The following is an 18,455-nucleotide window of genomic DNA, read 5'->3' on the forward strand; positions in this document are numbered from 1 at the left end:
GCCAAAAGAGGCAGCACAGACAACATACTTGCGTCTTAGTGTGAAAAAGGTAGCTATATTAAAGACAGGTGAACATGACAATAAATTCGCCCTAGGGCTTATCCTGACAAAACTAGACCTCACTATACAGTACTAAATCTAATCTCTTCCTACCCACAAGCCCTATATTTCCCACCCCCCCTTAACATTTTTATCTTACAACTGTAACCCATATTGTGGCATTTAACTGTCAACCTTCACATCGATAAACACTTTAAACTACATCTATTATCATCCAACTATCTAGTATTCTAACTCTTAACTTTATTGCCACCCCACCCTATTGTCCTGCTTCCTTATGTTCACCACCACCACATGGTAATGTGTAACCATGGTAGGTGAAACTGCCTACTGCCACTTAAATAATGGCCTATCTCCTACCCCTTCTTTTCTGACCCCCTCTCTTGTAACCTCCCTTTACTGTATTCCCCATCAGCGCTGACTCAAAGACTTCTCTGATCTGAACTGAGTAGAGCTCCATCTCAAACTTTGATAAATGAACCCTACCCCCTCTGAAAAATATGGTGTATCGAATCTCAGCCTAGGATGTTCCACTCTGCCAAACTTTTCCTCCCTGCAAAAAACCCTCATATCCATGCTGATATTTTGTCGGGCTTTGTTGATGGTGGCTGGCTTAGCCGTTTTCCCCCCCATCTCCCCCCCCAGTGTTGCAGCGGAACAAATTCCGTCCATATCCCAAATGTGCCTGCCCACTGCCTCCTAATCTCCAACATATCCCTCTTTAACAGAGCAAGGCCCTTACAAAACACTAAGTGTATGTATCACAAGAATATCAGGACATTTGCGCCTCTGCATAAGTTTTGTTCAAACATAATAATTCCTGACACTTCATACCGTCTTTTCCATGCCACTTTACCGTAAATAGCTGGTAATCCAGTCCAAGGTTGCAGCCACGGCCCTTCTGTAGCACATGTTCTTCTGCCCATGTTTTAAATAAATATCCCACAGCCCATATAGAGAAATCAATTGCTTCTAGCCCAGCTACCGCAACTGCCGCACTGACACTCTTCATAAACCCCCTGTATGTTCCTCACAAACATAACGCCGGAAGCAATCTGACGACCAGAATCCCAACGGCATAATGCTCTCCTTACCCTAGCCCCTCTCTGCTGCTACTGTGGCCACGGCCATTAAAAAAGAATGAGTCTCAAAGTCCCCTGGATGTTCCTGGATGCTTGCTAATGCCTTTCACATGACCCAAAGCAACTGATGCGCAGTCACTTGTTGTACTCCTTGTACATGACAAAAATCTTTCCCCCCTTTCTGGCCCACTCACTACCCTTCATTCTTCACCATGTACACATCCTGGGCTGGGAACACCTGGAATTGAATTGTCTTTTCCAGTGACCTTTGATCTGTCTTGGATTGTTGTACAGTTCTAACCCACCAACCTCGTGCACTATGCCCACCCACTCGAGCCTGAGATCTTAGCACAGCAGGGGAATTCTCGCAGCACCTGAGCGTTCCACGGGCCATGACGAGCTCAGCTCGTCATGAGCATGCGAGAGGTGTATGCCATGACGAGCTCAGCTTGTCATGAGCATGCAACGGGTTAAGTACCTGTTCATCTCTTGCTGACTGCCTGTTCACTAAATGCACCACTGGCATATTATCTACTATGAATAAAACTTTTCGATGAGCAAGCTCCTGCCTCCGTAACATCACTGCTACAACTAAGGGGAAGAACTCCAAGAAGGTAAAGCTCGTATTCCCATCTGCCTTGTCAGTAAAGACCAAAGCCTATACCCCTAGATGCACCAGAGTATATCTGGATATCCCACTCCCAATCACTGGGTGTGATCATTGGAATTCCTTTGAACTCATCCAAGAACACTCTCCACATCTGCAGGTCTTCCCTTGTACCAGCTGACAGGTGCATGAGATGATGCAGCAGTGACAACTCCACTAAGGACCTGCCCAAATGCTTTCAGAAAGCCCTCCCCATCTTGTCTACTCTACTTGCAAAGTTATAATGTCTCAGCATGACCTGTACCCCCTTAACAGTCACCTTCTTTTCAACCAGGAGGAGTGCTTCCCTGGCCACAGAATCAAGTTAAATACCTAAGAATTAAAACACCGTTGCTAGCCCCAGCATTTTCTCCCGATCCAGCGGTACCCCTATGTCGGCCATGAGGTCTTGAAAACTTGCCAACTGCTGCTAACAGTCCGCTGAAGGGAACAGCCCTAGATAGTGCGTAACAGTCCTCTTCCGATGTGTGATGTAAAAACCCTTTGTTGAAAGAAGCTAAAATGTTCAAACAGTGCACAAGATATTGCACAGCCCAATGGTAAAGCCTTATCAGCGTAATACTGTCCCTCAAACTGTATGTCAAGCAACTGAAAATCATTTGGATTAACTGGTAACATATGGAATGCTGGCTTAATGTTACACTTAGCAATGAGTGCGCCCTTATTGAATTGTTCTGCCAATGTCCTGGCCGCATTCACGCAGAAATATGAGATGGATGTATCCTCATCACAGATAAAATCATTAACTGATCTGCCTTCCACACCAATCAAACAGTCCAACCATCCAACCCTCATGCACTTCTTTTTGCCAATTTTTCCCTTACCCTTATGACTTGTTTGTGTTGCCACCGATTTTACATTGTCCACCCTTCTGGTGCCCCGAGGACCCTATATCCCACCAAAACACCCCCCTGAAACCATTGCTCAACAACTTTGCATCTCATCAGTCCTGATAATGCTGTAACCAATCATCAAGGCTCTCAACCTTAACTGGCATACAAGCCTTTTCCCATATTTCCATGTGCCCCCTTCCTCCCCTACATGCTTGCATTACCTTGCTGTCCAGTGTAGTCCCATTGGTATCAGTTCCATTGTCCTGCCTGTGTCCCCTGCATATTACCTCCAACCCCATAACATTGTACAAGGAAATGTTTTCCTGAACACGTTCAACAATAGTGGCATCTGGTAAGTGATTGGAGGGAGGACGACGGTCAGAGGAGCACATGAAACTGAAGAAAGACTTAACGCTCAATCTGATTACATCATTAAATCGGAAGACGAACCTAAAACACCAAAAACTCAATTCAAAAAGAAGATTGCTGGGCTTAAGGTCGGGCATTCAGCAGATATTGAGGACACTGCTCTTAATCAAGGAGTTGGCAGTGACTATGGAGGACAGTGCGGCAGAGGTCATGATAGATCTCAATGTACCTGGTGAATTGCCTGGGTAGAGTAGCGTTGAGTGAATATATCCAGGTAGAGATACTGGATACTAGTGTAAGCGCCTGACATCGTTCATTAGAAATACAATTCCAATTGGAGGGGGACATAACTAAGAATATTAATGTTCTCTTTTGGGAGGATTTAACATACAGTTACCATATTCTCTTGACTGAAAAGGATTGGCCACCTGATTTCTTATTGGATTGCCCCAACGGAGAAATGGTAATTTTACCTGCTTTTTCTGACCTTGTTCCAGAGTCAGCTAAACATTCATACGCCAAGGAGTGGGCGTTAGCATTTGCTCCTGCTTTATACCTCAACCATGTGGGATGGGATTGCATTATCATGACATTCCAGTGAGCACTATCCCCCAACCTTAAAGAAAATACCCCATTAAAAATGAAGCCATATAACAAGTTAGGGAGATTCTAGAACAATCTGAATACCAGGGTGAATAGAAAGTTGTATCTGTTCAATAAATAATCCCTTGTTTCCCATGCTGAAAGTAGACCATTCATATTGTCTAGTTTTAGATTACAAACACTTAAACACACTTATTCGCACATTTGCAGAACAAAACGCACACAGTGCAGCACTAATGGGCAGCATAGTGCATAAAAGATGAAATAAATAGTGCATAAATAATACAAAAATGGCACTAGACATCTCTAATTGATTTTTCTGCCAAAATATAGCACCTGGAAGCAGGTATCTGACAGCATTCAACATGCTAGGTTCCTGATAACAGTTCTGTTGAATGCTGCAGGGGTATAGGAATAGCCCTGGGTTGTTTTCAGCCAGTGTAATGACTTCTAAAACATGTTGATGACCAGGCATTGTCCTATGTTGATGACATATATTTGACAGCTCATGACATTTCAAAACACTTGACAAGAGTAGGTTGAATAATAATTCTGGGTTTTGCTCAAATGGGATAAAAATGTAATTTAAAAAAATCCAAAATTGCCCACCTCAATGTCCTACTTCTGGGATATGAGTTGTCAAGTGAAGGCAAATGCCTGGCAACACATTTCTTGGAAAAGTGTGCACTTTCAACAACCTCCAACAAAAAAAGAGAAAACAAAAAAGCTAGCCTGTCTGCACCTGTCTCTGTCCGGAATGCTGCCCAAAATCATCCTAATATGACCCTGATGAGAGACTTTTTAAACTCTTTTTATAATAAGCAACAGGACTGTGGCAATCATTTGAGGCCTGACAAATTGGAAGGCCCTATAAATTCTATAAACTGTAATCTGGAACTAAGCCTACATATTGAAAATTTCGGAGCGAGTGAGCCTTCTTCAAACTCACTGGTAGGTGGGCTGATCAACTCCTATTCCTTATGTAAGCATGCCATATACATTTACGACACAGTCTTGGAGTTCCAGTTAGACTTTCTCTTTGTCATGGAAACATGGTTTAGAGTAGTGCATTCCGGACATTGTACAGGCCCTCCCCGTTGGATATCTAATTCAAAGACTGGACAGAAGTGAATCCCAGGGAGGATGACTTGCTATTATCTAGTGCAATACCACAAATTGTATTTGGTTATGAAGAAGAAGCTTAGGGGTAGGCTTGGAAACACGTCGACCAGTGAGGGCGCGGCTCATTAAAGCTTTTTCCCTCCTCTTTCCGCGTTTTTTATCAATAACAGCTATAAGGAGCATTAAAGTTTGGTTTTTCCATAAAGCCAGGTACTTGAGTAAACTCACTCACTCCTGACCCTACCACTCTCACATCATACACATAGTTTCACTTCACTCCAAAGTGCTCCCATGTATCAGTCGGTCGTAGTACGCCCCGTCCCGCAGCGGGACGGGAAGAACCCGATGATGAAGCATGCCACCAAGGCACCTTTTGGTGGGTGAGGGTTATTTAAAAAAATTTTTATTGCTTTCACATGCTAGTAATCAAACGGTTGACTTGGGTTTAGTCATTTTTTGAAAGGTTAGCACTTTATTTTGTAAATTCTGAATGGAATTTTTTTGTTTTTTTATAGCTTACAGAGGAGATTGAGTCTATTACTAATATATCACTTCACTCCCTTCTTTTTTTCTTGATATTATCAATAATGTTCTCCTCACTTCTATCTGCTGACGTACCTGCCGATTGGAAAATTGCTGCAATCAAACCCCTCCAAAATAAACAAATATCTGATCCGACTACCCTTTCTAACCTCCAGCCCAATCTCCTTACTACCCAGCCTGAGTAAAATCACTCAGAAACTAGTCATATAGTCAATTGACTACCTTCTTTGAAGAGGCTAATCTCTTGCATCCACGCCAGTCGGGTTTTTGGTCTAATCACTCCACAGAATCCGTGTTATTAGAAATTACTGAGACCGTTACATTAACTTTAGATTCTGGTAAAAATTATCTGCTGATTATATTAGACCTATCAGCTGCATTTGACACCATCTCCCATGACATTCTAGGTCATCATATGAAAACGTGCAGTATTTCCCATCTGGCTCTGACCTGGTTGAAGTCCTTTCTCATGAACCGTACGGAAGTAGCCACTCTTGTTCACTACCGGTCAACTGAAAAGTCATTGACTTCAGGCTTCCCACAGGGATCCTTCATCAGCCCGATGCTGTTTAATGTATATATGGCTTTCCTCATAGCATTGATATCATTCTTCAACATTGAAGCTACCTCTTATGCTGATGATACTCAGTTGATCCTACTGTCAGACAAGGACCCTTCACTAGTTACTTATTCATTAAAGAGTGCTATTTAAGATGTTAATAATCACTTTTAGAGCTATCATAGCATCAGGGCCTGAATATTTAACAGCCAGGTTCATGCCTTATCTCACTACCCTCTTGCTTAGATCCTCATCAGCCAATCTACTAAAACCGCCCCCTTTCAGGTTGTTTGAGGTCATAGAATTAACTGCAGCCATTGCTAAGTTAGCATTAGTTAGTATATGCTTGACAGCCATCTTTCCGCTTTTGCATAAGTTACTACATGCCTATTTTCTTTTGGCTAAACTGCTGATGCTCTTGTGCATGAGAACTGTCTACCCTTCACACATTTAGAGGTACACTGTACTCCTAGTCTGCACAGCGTGTTCAAGGTTGAAAAACAATGTATGCTGTTGAATCACTTTGGTCAGTCCCGCGCCCATAGACACAACATAGAGCACAGCTGCACTATTGAAATCCTAATGCTTTTAATATGGCATTGGATGCATGAAAAGGCTCTTGGAGAGATTCATTTCAATGAAGAAGACCTGTGCTTGTCCTGAGATGTGATTCCTTGCCTCTAAAATTAGAGGTATATGGTCCCCCTGACAAAGCCTAGAGGGCTTCTATAATTATAATAAACTAGCTTGTAGCACAGGGAGGGTGGTAAGGCGCTGTAGCCCTGTTTCCACTTTCATTATAAAATGATTACCCTGTTTGTGCTTCATGGAATTGTAACCATGCAGATTATATTATTCTTATGCATTTTGCTGCTTGTGTTGGCTAGTATACTGCATTGTATAGCACATTAGTTAAAATAAACATTTTAAACTGTACTATGTCTCTATTTACTCACGTTTTGGACAAGTATGAGTGCTTGAACGAAAGAGTATTCTTCTTCCCGCGATTCCAGATAGGATGACTAATCATTGGTAGCTTCGCTGTAGTACGGCGAACGAATGAGACACTATAGCTAGTCTGATTGGGGTTCTGAGTACTGAGGTAGGTTTTCTAGTACACCAATACACACCAAAGTCATGGTTTCCTGCGCATAGTTCTGTGTATGCGCAGAATCCCTGCAACGTGGCACACCTAACGTTTGGTCTGGTTCCTATTTTAGAAGCACCCGAGTAGTACTGGTGCTTGTCCACCATACCCTCACTTCAGTTTTCTGGTAAACAGTTGTGACAGCATAACCAACCTATATTGATGTTTTTGGAGGTCTTTTCAAGCTTGATATAATGGTTTTTATTGTTTGAATTGCTACCCTATATTACGCTGCCACGCATTAGGTTGTTCTTCTTTCCTGGTCCTTATGGCTGACTACAATATTGCGGCTCATAGCCGCGCACCTCTCCTTCGTCATTTGCAAGCATATGGCATACCTGATGCGGGAGTCAATCTTATTTTAGTAGTGGGAGCTGATCCAGCTTATCACTTTGAGGTGTTTTATACTTGGGTGACTTTCCCGACAGTGAATGGAGATGATAACTTGTTCCATGTATACACTCACACTGCACCACCTAATATATATCGGCCTTATAGGACTCTTGTGATTCCGATTTCGGCGTGGCAACACCGTACTTGGTTTAATTGTGCCCTTCCCCACACCGTGACTCCAGTCTGTTTAGGCACTTTATCAATTACTGGAGCCACTTGGCCAGTTTTGGCCGGGTACACACAACATCCACGTTATTTGGCTGTAAGAGTGGAAGAACTTTGTGCATTGCACGGCTCCTTGATTGAGGTACACTGAGCACTCATACAATACGTCTCACTCAATCTCCAGGTGGGAGCACCTGGGGTTGCTGCGCAACCAGCTGGACCTGCCCGGATGTCTATTAGACCTGTCATGTTTATTTTGGTTATGGGCAAGCGTCCACAAAATAAGGATGATTTACCTTACTGGCTTGCTAAGAAATTTGACCAGCTGGAAGCGGCATTTCCGAATACCACTCCTGTGGGAAAACACAGGATTATAACTATTAGTTTGCAGAAAGATTAATACCCGAAGTAACCGATTGTGACAATCGGGATAAAGTGTTTGCAGCAGTGTATGAAAAATATTTTGGCACACCATCTATGCTCCCCTCCGTGATTAAGCGTGTTTAGGATGAGCACGGACCGGAGGCGGCTGTGGAATTGGGGATGAGGTTTGTTGGAGTGTTCAACGTAGTTGCTGATCTGATCCTTGCAAATGTAAAGCGAGATGCAGTCAACTTTCAAGTGCCAAATGCCTTAAGCCTTGTCCTGGAAGGTGAGAAACCCCGCGCTTTACCAACATTCATTGCAAATGCCATAAGACGATTGGCCGCAATAGTTTGGGTGTTAAGCCTTTTGCTAAAATACCAGCGCGACAGCAAACACAGATGGCACAGTCCGCAGAGGACGACCATCCATCCAACAGGGAAAGCAACAGCAGAAACAGGGGTCACGTGCCATGTCATCTGCACCCGAGTCTTCTGTGCGCACTTATGATTTGCGCAACTGCGTGAGAATTTAGGTTACTTGGCAGATTTCAGGTTCCTGATCAGCGTTCTCCTCGTTCTTTACAGGACACATCAGGCTCACAGGCCAGCGGCAGGGAATGTCGGAGGGCGCAGAAGAGGTCGCGGTGCCCCGCAAGGGCGTGAGGAACCTCCTCCAACTGACGGAAAAGGGAAACCGGACAATTTCCCTCGTCAGCACCCACAGTTTCAGAAAAAGAAAGTTGCTGCTTTAACAGCAAGATATGCCACAGACGGTGAGGACACGGCTCCAGAACCTAACATGGACAGTAACGCTGCTAGACAGCGCAGCGGATGTTACCATAGTGCGGCAAGCACTGCGTCCATTTCTGGATGCAAAAGTATCTGAAACGTTCATCACAGTTAAAACTGCCGACATCCGAGTGTCTCCCCTGACAAATTATATGACATAGTCCTTATGATTGATGATAACATGCAATGTGTAATTAAAGGGCTCGTTTGGGAAAATCTGACTTCTGATGACATTTTGTTGGCAGAGACAGGTTGGCCCCCACCTTTTGTTGTTGTAGCTCCGAGAGGGGAGGAAGTAATACTCCTGAGTTTTTCACATAATGTTTCCAAAGATCACATGGAAGATTTCGCAGAAGAGTGGGCTTTGGTGCTTGCACCTGCACTGTACCGTACTCAGGTGGGATGGGATAAAGATTCTCCCCAGCTGAGATACGGTCTATGCCACAGCCACAACCCAGTATCCCTACCCGTCGGGAGGCATAAGCTCCCATTTCAGAAATTCTGGCTCAGATACAATATCAAGGAGTAATTGAGACATGTTTGTCACCAATGAATAACCCTCTGTTTACCGTAACCAAACCTGATGGGTCGTACTGCCTAGTTTTGGTTTATTGGCATTTAAATTCTCATTGTCGTACTTGTGCCAATTCAGAATACCCATAGTTCTGCCCTAGTGGACAGTATAGTTCATAAAAAATATAAAACTACCCTTGATATTTCCAACAGCTTTTTCAATCACAATTTGTCTCCGGAAAGTAGTCAATGGACCGCCTTTATCTCCAGCGGAAAACAAACAATTTCGGCATTTGGCCATGGGCTACAAAAGCAGCCCAGGTGTATTCGCCACCCATGTCGTCTCTTTATTGGATGAAATTGACCCTGATGCATACTCGTACGTTGATGATCTTTATCTCACAGATGACGAATTATGGCGGCATCTGTGTCGAGTCGACCGCATCATAGTTTTGTTTGCGGACTACGGCTACCAATTTAACTTTGCTAACTCACACATTGCAGAGTACACAGTGTTGTTCTTGGGCTACGAGCTGAATAATGAAGGTAGAGGCTTAACTGCTCACTTCCTGGAGAAATGTGAACATTTGCGTTCTCCTACAACCCATAAAAAACTACAGTCTTTGCTGGGATTTTTAAATTTCGGTCGAACTTATATTCCCAAGTATGCCCGGCGTATCAAACCTTTATATGCTTTGATACAACCTACCTTTTCAAAAGCCTACTGGCTTCCGGAACATTCTGCTACCCTGCAATCTTTGCAGTCTGATCTTCTTGAATCTAAATACATGTTGACATGTGATTACCACACTAACCGGGTGATCCGTATCGTGCCAGGCGCGGTGGGTTTCACATACTTGACATTTGATGAATGCGACACAGCACCTACTGCTTACAAGTCACATTTGTACACTTCAGCTGAGTTGCGGTTTTCCACAGTTGAAATTATCTTAACGGCTGTCCAGATGGCGATCCTGAAGGAATGCACCCTGGCACAAGAGAAGCGCATTTTGGTTGTGACACTTTATCCTGCTATAGAAGCAGTGACAAAAGCAAGTGTACCAAATTCAAAAGCTTTGCATCCACGTTGGATACAATGGTCTAGACATTGCGGCCTCTGCCGCATCCTTTGATGTAGATAATCATTCTGCTGTATTACAGAAGCTACAAGAGACCTGGGACAGTCTTGCAAAGGAACATTTGCCCTCAGCCACTGATGCAGCACGGTAGATTCCGGTAGTCGGCTGGCTACCCAAAGTCTGAGACCTGGTCCGAGAGAAGGTGGAAAACAAAAAAGAGTTTGGCGACTCTTATCATGCACTTCTCCCAGTGCTTGGCGTGAAGGGAACTTGTACAGTCATTTTATCACCACTTCCTGGTCGAAAAGACAATAGAAACATCTCTATGGACAATGTCAAGTTTCAACATCTGACCACTCCTGAATAATATAACACCAGCGTCTTCATGTACGGCGATTTCCAGGAATGTTGGGTGCTTCTGACACCGCACAGCCTGATACTGCCATAGAAATGGACTCCATCAATAACCCTGTGCTAAACCTGCCTACTTCCGTTCAGAATGAAGAAAATGAGTATACTTATCCTGCAACCGAGTCGTCAGCAGGGTTGCAGGCTGATACCCTTCAACATTTCTTTTTTGATTCAGACTACATTAGCAGTAACTCCCTCCAAATTCTCAATTTTTGTGGCATGGTTTAAACAAACTTATTTGATTCTGCCTTGGACATACATTTGAATGGTTCTTTTTGCCATTTTTCTTTTCATGTCAATTGGATTTTTGACATTCTTTTTCTTTCTCATAAATGGTCACTATATACCTGAATGCTCTGCTGTGAAATTGGTTGATGGAACTCTGGCCCCGCAGCTGCCTACAACTAAACACAAACAAAACGGGAGTACTCATTATGGGCCCAAACCCAGATGCCTGGAATGACACCTGGTGGCCCCCGCCCTCGGAAGCCTGCCCACCCCCACTGACCATGCACGGAACCTGGGAATCATCCTGGACTCAGAGCTCAAAATGGACCGCCAGATCAACTCTGTCTCGTCCTCCTGCTTCCACACCCTCCGCCTCCTACGTAAGACCTTCAAATGGATTCCCCTCGAACACAGAAAGACTGTCACTCAAGCTCTGGTCACCAGCAGGCTCGACTACGGCAACGCACTCTATGGCGGAATAAACAAAAACCTCACCCGGAAGCTATAGAACATCCAAATGCCACCACAAGACTGGTCCTCAACCTGTCAAGCCACTGCCACATCTTCCAGCACCTGCGCACACTCCACTGGCTCACCATCAAAGCTAGAGTCACCTTCAAGATGCTAACCCACGCTCATAAGGCTCTCCACGACACCGGACCAGCATACCTGAACAGCTGACTCAAATTCCACGCACCCCAAAGGACCCTACGATCAGCCCAGCTCTCCTACGGCATGGTCCCCTGCACCAGAAAGAGCAGATCGGGAGGCCGCTCCTTCTCCTTACTTGTGGCCAGTGCCTGGAACTACCTTCCGCTCTACCTCAGACAGATAACATCGCTCCTCATCTTCGCAAGAAACCTCAAAACCTGGCTCTTTGACAGACCCCCTTCTTGATGGACTGGAACCTGTGAACCCCCCACACCTCCAGCGCCTTGAGACCCTTACGGGTGAGTAGTCGCGCTTAACAAACACCTGAATTGATTTGCATTAGTCTTCTCATATCATGAAGAGGGACCTGACTTCTGTCAACATATCCGCCTGGCCAGTTGCTGATGGCATAGTTTAGGATGCAGTGGATTTTCAGATTCATGGCCCCACAGAGATAATTAACGTGCAAATGTACTTTGTGTTTCCATTGGTGATGTAGTGAAACACAATATAGGGTCTGATGATTGGGACGTACATGCCATACAATCTCTGTTTTCAGATTTGAAGTATTATGCTGCTTTTGATGCTGAAGATTTGTATTTGAATACTGCAAATTATGCTGATTTGTTTTGCTACCAGCATTATGGCCATCATTTCCTGCATGAAGCTAATACATTTAGAAATGTTTTTAATTACACACAGTGGGAACATTGCCCGGCTACTTTGGAAAGTAGCTCAAAAACTTTTTTGAAAAAATCTACATATTTTACAGACTTTGATAAATCCAAACTAAAATCCTTTCATTTAAAATGAAAGGTTTCGTCCAATTCTAAAATTATGCTTACCCACGCCAAATTAGTGTATTCCCAATCCTTTATTAATGATTTGTAGGTGGGTGGCTATGATCTGTGGAAGTCCACAATAGATCTTAAATCTCTATTGGTGTCTCAATTTGGCACTAATTATGGGCAAGTACATGGGGGCCAAGCATAGTTCCATCCACTGGGCATTCATGGACTTGTCCAGTGCCTTTGACACCGTATGCAGGGGTAAGCTGTGGCAGATGATGGAGTCCATGGGGTTTGAGGAACCATTGGTCACCTTGCTTCGTAGACTCCATGCTGCCACAACAGTGAGAATTAGATATGGCCCTGGTGGGGAGAAGACTAAACCTATACCATCCACTGAGGGTGTCCGCCAGGGATGCATCCTAGCTCCCTTTTTATTTTTGGTTTATAGCAATGTTTTAGAAAGCTTTTTGTTGGAATGTGATGCTGACTTTCCACAGGCTAATGGTAAAAGGATACCAATGTTGTCATACGCAGACAACACGGTTTTAATGACCCTTACTGCCAATAGCATGCAGATTTGTTTGAATGCTTTTGATATATTTATGGAAAGCTTAGATCTTAGGGTCAATTTCACTAAATCTTTTGCCATGATTTGCGGCCCGAAAGGTGTAAAAACCCGCAGGTATATGGTGAAAGACTCAATTATTGTGAAAGTTGACAACTTTAATTACCTGGGTAACCTATTGAACAAGAAACTGAATTGGGACCCTTTGATATCAGCTCAGGTCCAAAAGGTTACACAATCAATTGAAGCCCTTTTTCGTTTTGCCAGCAAACTAGGTCAAAGGCCAATAGCAGAATTAATGTCCTTATATAAAGCCAAGTGTGTCTCCGTTGCAACTTTCGGGGCTGGAGTCTGGGGGTCACAAAATAGTGAAAAGGTACAGGTTATGGAGAACAAATTTATAAAACGTCTCCTATCTGTCCCATCTGGTACTTCGAACAGTTTCTGTCATGGGGAGGTGGGTATGGAGTTTGTAAATGACATTATACATGTATCTCCACTATTGCTATGGTCTAAAGTTTGGCAATCTGAAGAACTGAAATTGACAAAGGAAATTTTACAAGACTACCTTAAACTTGACCATTGTATGGAGATTCCATGGCTACTATATGTTAGGGATACCTTTTACAAGATTGGGTTAGGTAATGTATTTGAAAACCCTGACATGATACACAAGGATTCTAAGTTAACTATTAAAAATGCCTATTGTTTTAATTTGGGTACTTTAAGGAATAGTGAGCATGCACTGTATCTGAGGAGTACATTGCAGCGGCCTTTTTATTTATCGTATATCATCCATACACAATGGCGTTTTTATTTGACAAGGTTTCACCTTAGTACATTACACTTCCTTTTTGCTTTTCCAAAGCAAGGGGGGTGGTGTGAGAGTTTACCCCCTTGCGACTGTAATGATAGGGCTTCGCAAAGAACTTTGCACCTTATCCTTTTCTGTGCTTTGTATAAGGTCCCAAGAAATACATTTATTAGACCTGTTTTATTATCTCTTGGATCACGCTACTACAAAGAGGGCTACGAAAATTTATTGTCCTTGTCAACTCCAAGGATATGTAATGCTGTACGTAGTTTTATTAGATCAGCCCTTGCTATTAGAAATCGATACTGAAATAAGTTATTGGTGGAAATCTTTATAAATGTTTCTCCTGTTGGCCTGTTAATGAAATCCAATTAGCACTTTATGTCCTGTCCATATATATGACCAAGGTTATTTGTTAATGCATTGTAAAGCCTAATATGTAAATGTGTATTGTAGATTTTTATGACAAATTATGTAGCTTTTATAATGGTGTATACTTTTATGACTCCTTTTTTGGAATCAAAACAAAGTTATTTGAATGAAATGTATTGGCTTCCAGACCCTAGCTGGGGCAAGGCACTGAAGCTTTACATGGTGCATGCCTCATTCTGACTCAAATTTTATTTTTGAATGATTCTGTCTATCAGACTACATGCTTTGGTTTGGCAACTTCAAAACAAATGAATACCCCTGCCATTCCCCTATTGGCTGCATATCTTAACTAGACCAATCGTACTGAATATTCCATGGATGATGTGCAGTCCTTATTCCAGAATGTTACTTTTGATATTTCTGCTCAAATGCTTGCCAACTCCATTTCTAAGGAAAGGCCCCTGACTATACACAGGATAGGCCAGATCCATGTTTTTCTAATTCCCATTCAGTCACTACTTATTCAGTTGGTAAATTATGTCAAAACTGGTTAAAACACTTGACAATGTCCTCTGTGAAACAACATTTGTTGTTATTATCAGGTGACATTGATTTGACAGACTTTATAAAGGGCTCTGCTGGAGCTAGATCAAAACAATTTCTTTACGCAACCTATAATAAAATATGGAAGCTGTCCCAATTTGAGGCTGCTTCCCGTTTAAGGGCGATAGACCAGGCTAATTTGGAAAAAGTCCTAGCTGTTGTGGATAATAGTATTAACACACTTTCCTCCCGCATTTTTTACATTGGACAGTATTGTTTCATCTGTTGTTGATATTGTGCAAGAAGATATGTCTGTTTTGTATCATGGACAGAATCAATTGCATTCAGTTATGCAGTTTGCATGGACATTACAAACTCTTAAGATGGGGAAAGTTCTCTGGGATTATTTGACAGCTACATCTTTATTTATGCTGTTTAACTTAACAGACAAACAGCGATTTATATCCATGAAAGATGCTACTTACACTCTTTTACACATTGAAAAATTAGAACCTTTGCCTTTTTCTGTGGCTGAAACTGAAGCTGCTGTCTGGCTCATTCACGGAGTAATAACCTTACCATTTCCATTGTTTAAATTTAGCTCCTGCATGAAGCATTACCCCTTAGGCCGCTTTAAACCCCTGGGCAGTGCTTTCCTTCATGAGGTGTGGTCATTACCATTCGCTTACAGATGTTTCTGGGATGATAAAGAAGTTTACCTAACTGGGGAATCATGCGATTCAACCATAGGCCATTCTTTAGTTTGCAAAAATATACAGTTGCACAGACCCTGTAACTTAACGGCCCCAAATCTCACATGCATTCTGAAAGGTATTCAAGTGCCCAATATTATACCAACTTTAATTCTGCTTGCAAACAGTAGTTATCTGTTTTTAAATAATAAGGAATGCTGCGGTATGCTTTCTGCCACCCCTTACATTGTGACTGTCTCGCAACGTGTGGTTTGCTGTAAAAATGTGCTGTTTCCACCCCCACATGGGAGACTCGATAACTCTGTCTGGCCTTCCATTCCAACCTTGAGAGCGGACTTCGATAAGTTGAGCAGAATTAGAGCATTGTCGTCCGAAAAAGCAGTTTCTCTCACATCTGCATGTGAGACATTCGTCCTTCATGTAGCATATACCCCATCTGAGATTCAAGCCCTTCTTAATACTGACCTCCCACTGCATTTCGGTGCTTTCCTTCATACAAGATTCAATGCCATTAATACTGCCAGATTGGCCCATTTTTTTAAAGTTGTGGGCTCTGGCCTTGTGTCTTCTTTTCAAACTATTTTTGGTGTAATACCAGCATTTATTCATTCTAATTTTTCCAGCGTTTTTGGTGGGTTGCCACTGTTACTTGCCTTAGCTGCTGGAATACTGCTCTTAATTTGCCTGTTGCTTAATGGCTGCTTTTCCGGTGGCCTGCACATCCAAGACCGACTGCAAATGCTTTGTAGCCGTATGCTTGAATACTATGGTACTTTGCCCCTGGCCACACTCAGCGAGGCTTACTGATTGTCTTTTCGTTTTGCATATTACACTTGCGTGCAACCTGTCTTCATCTGCTTGGAATGTACATTTGAATGGGCATTGGATCTTTGCCTCTCCAATACGGTGTCTCCTGATTTTGATCTGCTGATGAATCCCTTAGTGTCCCATGAGCAAGAGTGTTCCGGTGTTAGGATTATGGTCTGCGCGGCTGCGCTTGGAGTTTTGGTAGAGTGGGATATCTGTGCTGCAGCACAGGATTTCCTGCAACAAAGTAACATAGAGTACCACACAAGTTGTACGGTGATGGTGCTGAAAGCACCACTTATTGAGGAACATGACTGTTCTTTCAGTTAGCTTGAATGGATGGCGTCTCTTTTTTTCTGACGATAACAATGACTTCCTCTTGGAGGCTGTTGCAACTTACTGCTCATACACTTTTATATATTAACATGGCTGGCATCGATCATCTGCAGGATATATATATATGTATATATTTTTTTTTGGCTGGTTTTCTTATTTTCCCCTCCATATTAAAAGACAAAGGACTTTTTTCCTTTCTCTCTCCTTTCTATCGACTAAGACTTACAGGCTGAACTCCAAATTGACCTTTTCTCTGTTGAAATCTCAATTCCCTTAATGATCAATGCTCTAACTTCTGACTCTGAATTTGTTGAACGCCATAAACCTCCGTCTGATGGACTGACCAGGGGAGGGTGCAGTGAGGTTCCAGAATTAACTGCATACATTGCTAAGTTAGCATTAGTTAGTATATGCTTGGCAGCCATCCTGCCGCTTTTGCACACGTTACTACATGCCTATATTCTCGTGGATAAACTGCTCATGCTCTTGTGCATGAGAACTGTCTGCCCTTCACATATTTCAAGGTACACTGTACTCCTAGTCTGCACAGTGTGTTCAAGGTCGAAAAAACAATGTATGCTGGTGATTCACTTTGGTCAGTCCAGCGCCCCTAGACACAACAGAGAGCACAGCTGCACTATTGAAAGCCTAGTGCTTTTAATATGGCATTGGGTGCATGTAAAGGCACCTGGAGAGATTCATTCCAACGAAGAAGACCTGTGCTTGTTCTGAGCTGTGCTTCCTTGCATATAAACTTAGAGGTATGGGGTCCCCCTGACAAAGCCTAGAAGTCTTCTTTAATTATAATAAACTAGCTTTTAGCACAGGGAGTGTGGTAAGGCGCTGTAGCCCTGTTTCCCCTATCATTATAAAATGATTGCCTCGTTTTGGCTTTATGGAATTGTAACCATGCTGATTATATTGTTCTTACGCATTTCGCTGCTTGTGTTGGCTAGTATACTGCACTGTAGAGCATGTTAGGTAAAATAAGCATTTTAAACTATACTTGGTCTCTATTTACTCACGTTGTGGACAAGTGTGAGTGTTTGAACTAAAGAGTGTTCTTTCCGCGATTCCTGAGTGGAACGGAGTAATATGTTCTAGGATGTCTAATCATTGGTAGCTTTGCTGTAGTACGGAGAATGAATGAGACACTATAGCTAGTCTGATTGGGGTTTTGGGTACTGAGGTGGGCTTTCTGGTACACCAATACACACGGAGGTCCTAGTTTCCTGCACATACTTCTGTGTAGTTGCAAAATCCCTGCAAAGTGGTGTAAGACAAAGGTGGGAAATCTGTGGCTGTCCTCCGGGCTAAAGCCTGGAAGTTACTCCCCTGCCATGTCAGAACCAGGCATGCAGAACCTTGCTTTAGAAAATTACTAAAAACCTGGATTTTCACAGCCTCTCTTATTTGATAACCCTCATTAAACCTCAGCATTTTGGAGCATTATTTAAATCTCTGCCCAGCGCCATGATGCTACTTTGAAGTGATCGTTGTGCTATACAAATAATATATTCAATACACTGCAATCCATATTAGGATTCCTACATTTTGGGAGAATGCACAGTCCAGATTACGCATACACTGGACCACTAAACACACACAAATACTACGTTCAATACAAGCTGACATGCTAGCTTCAAAAACACTTACACACACATGTTAACCCAATGAATCTGTGTCATTGGGGGGACATCAGGGTAGACCTATGTGACATTGAATGATGATAACATTGTACCGATTGCCTATTCATCGCATTTGTATACCAATGCTGAAATGCATTTTGCCCCCACTGAAAAAATATTGACAGCTGCACAGACTGCTGTGGTGAGGGAGAGAACATGGCTCAGTGAAAACTAATAATTTTCATGATTCCAGTGCCGACCTTAGAGGCCGTCACAAGAGCAAGCATTCCAAACGCAAATGCATTGC

The 18,455-nt window shown here is 42.9% G+C and overlaps 1 protein-coding gene across 1 annotated transcript in view; it reads left to right on the forward strand.

Moving 5' to 3' along the window:
- Positions 1–18,455, forward strand: part of ATP8B4 (ATPase phospholipid transporting 8B4 (putative)) — a 3,619,152-nt gene that overhangs the window by 878,923 nt on the left and 2,721,774 nt on the right. The window lies entirely within an intron of this gene.

Source organism: Lissotriton vulgaris, chromosome 2_1, assembly GCF_964263255.1.
Source record: "Lissotriton vulgaris chromosome 2_1, aLisVul1.2, whole genome shotgun sequence".
In the NCBI taxonomy this organism is placed as follows: Eukaryota; Metazoa; Chordata; class Amphibia; order Caudata; family Salamandridae; genus Lissotriton; species Lissotriton vulgaris.